Source organism: Austrofundulus limnaeus, unplaced genomic scaffold (assembly GCF_001266775.1).
Source record: "Austrofundulus limnaeus strain Quisiro unplaced genomic scaffold, Austrofundulus_limnaeus-1.0 Scaffold1078, whole genome shotgun sequence".
Classification (NCBI taxonomy): domain Eukaryota; kingdom Metazoa; phylum Chordata; class Actinopteri; order Cyprinodontiformes; family Rivulidae; genus Austrofundulus; species Austrofundulus limnaeus.
The window spans coordinates 33516-36205 of NW_013953480.1; the positions used below are offsets into that span (position 1 = coordinate 33516).

Here is a 2690-nt window from a genome sequence, read left to right on the forward strand (position 1 = left end):
TGAGGGAGGGCCCTTTATATACAGGCAGCCAGCGCCACGACCAATCAGATGCAGGCACTTGTGTGGTGCGTTCAAAGCCCAYAGGGCATACTGCCACATTCGCAACACACCACGTCTTCAGAGACAAAACTTGTAAACAGGAGCCCTTGAGAAACAGAGTGAGAATATTGGGCATGGTGGGTGTGTCAACTTACCTGTGAGTTGCTGCATGTACATAACAAAAGGTGGCCTAATGGGTTGCAAATTACCCCAGATCTGCCATTTGACAGTCTCTGGTAGAGGAAGGAGAAAGACTGTAAGATGAAAAAGATGATAAAAGATCTCTGTCCCCTCCTGGTGGTCTTTCAGTCAGATTTGTTTTCTGTTGGGTTTTGCTCTGACTGATGAAGGGAAGTTAGAGGATTTTAGCTGAACTTCCTCTTTGTTTCTGTTCTGTTCTGCAGATTTATTAAAGCCATTGTAAAGAAATATTCAGCTTCTTTTATTCACTTCTGGACCCAGATCTGCTTGTTGTAAATGATAGCTCCCATAAAACCATAAATATCAAAGGAACATGAGAATTAATTATGATATGAACATTAGAAGAGCTTTGAGTGCTGCTCAGGAAAAGTTTGTAAAGATTTAAAATTAAAAACAAAAATCTGATAGCTGCAGTCAGAAGATCCTGCTGTTCATCAGGTGTTCATCTTATAAATGTTGGATTATTTTGAGTCTTAATAAATTAATAAGAAATGTTAAGTAGATAAATTGCCTTTTCTTGTGAAAATGCTGGTGTGAGTGCTTCATGCTGAAAACTTAGGCTGAAAGCTGCTTAAATTGAGCTGAAAATATTTAATGGCAAAAGTGTTAAAGTAAGCTCAATTTAAAAACTGAAAGAAGCAAAAAAGCCTAACTTTACAGAAAAACAGTAAAAAGGAGCTGAAATCCAGTTGAAAACAACAGAAAATAGCTAAAAACTACGTGCTAAAATAGGTGAATATAGCTAAAAACATCTGTAAGAGGCATAAATAGCAGAGAAAGCAAAAGAATTTTAAAAAAGCCAAAGACTAGTAAGAAGAAGCAGATCTACAGCTAAAATAGCAAACAAAGCTAAAATTAGTATTCAAAAGGCTAAAAATAGCAGCCACAAGTTGAAATTACCACCTACACAGTGAAAGTGCTGTAAAAATTTAAACATTGCAGGAAAAATCCGAAAAGTACAGAAAAGTGATAATTTGTAGTAAATTAGCTAACACGGACACAATTTCCTGTAAAACAGCTAAAATGTAGTTGGAAATGTTGTAATTAGCATAAGGAGCACAAGTTTGCTGAACTCAGTCAAAACAAATTGTAATAGTTATAAAAAAATGTGTGTTTAGCTTAGAAAAGCTAACTTTAGCTAATAGCAGCTAAACATTAGCTAAAATTTCAGCAAATAGCTGAATATAGCTGAAAGCATCTGTAAGAAGCCTAAATAGCACAAAATAGCAGAACAAAACACTAAAAAGTAGAAAAAAGCAGAATAGCCGAAAAAAGCAGAATTTCAGCTAAAATTGCAGAAAAAGCTAAAATTAGCAACAAGAAAGTGAAAACTGGCATAACCAGAACAAAATGTGTAAGGTGCTGTAAACATTTTAAAGGAGTTTAAGGATGTTGAAAACAGCTCCAGTCATTTTCAATGGAAAAAAAGTGGCTAAAAAAGTGAAATAGCTAAAATAGTATAAATAGCTGAAATACCAAAAGTCATAGCAGCCCTCACATAAATGAACTGAACGTTTTGATATATGATTTGTTGAAATAGCACAAAAATTTGTGGAATGATTTAGATGCCGAAAAACTGATCTCAGTTGTGTGAATGATTGTGAAGAGTCGCACAACTAGAAATCTTCTCTTACAAAAAATGATGACACAAACCTGTAGTTATTAAAAACCCTGAGGATTATTAAAAACCCTGAGGATTATTAAAAACCCTGAGGATTATTAAAAACCCTGAGGATTATTAAAAACCCTGAGGATTATTAAAAACCATGAGGACCATGAGGACCTTGTGCTTCAGACCCCCTGTTTGCTTTGTTGAATAATTTTCAGTGATTTTAATTTTTTTGTTTCCAGAACTTAGTTGTGTTGTGTAATAACTTCCTGTCTGTCAGCTGATGCTTCCTGTTTGCTGCCAGTTGTTCCTGCTGATACTTCCTCACTTCTCCTCTTCTTCCTCTTTTCTCTAACTTTCTGTCTGAATTACTTCAGCTGGTAAAAATGACAGTTTTAAATGTGAGCCTGTTATAAAATACACAGATTAATAAAGTAAAACAGCTGCTTTCTAAAAGTAAAATAAGTTTATATTAGTAGTAAAAGTATTTTCATGTATCTGCAGGAACACTTCAGTATTTTTACCTGCTGTGGGAACATTACCCAGCTGTGATCTGATTGGAGGATTTACTGAGTTTGAACCAATCGTGTCACAGTCAGTCAAAGTGGGCGGAGCCTGATGGAGGAATAAGAAGTGACCCCAACGACCCCTCATCCAGAAAACCAGAACAACAGAGACGGACAGGTGTGTGCGTCTGCAGCAGGTAAATTTTTTTTTTTGAATTGATAATTTTTTGAATTGATAATGTTTATTCATTTCATCAAAAATATACAATATACAACAAAAAACAAACCAAAAAGATATGCAATCAAAATAAAATGAAAGGTAGCAGAAGAAGAAC

At 35.0% G+C, this 2690-nt stretch overlaps 1 protein-coding gene across 1 annotated transcript in view; it reads left to right on the forward strand.

Moving 5' to 3' along the window:
* The first annotated feature begins 2471 nt into the window (after positions 1–2471).
* Positions 2472–2690, forward strand: part of card9 (caspase recruitment domain family, member 9) — an 11562-nt gene continuing 11343 nt past the window's right edge. Inside the window, exon 1 of the mRNA XM_014030536.1 lies at positions 2472–2552. The gene's annotated coding sequence lies outside the window, so the exon portion shown is untranslated. The remainder of the gene's footprint in view (positions 2553–2690) is intronic.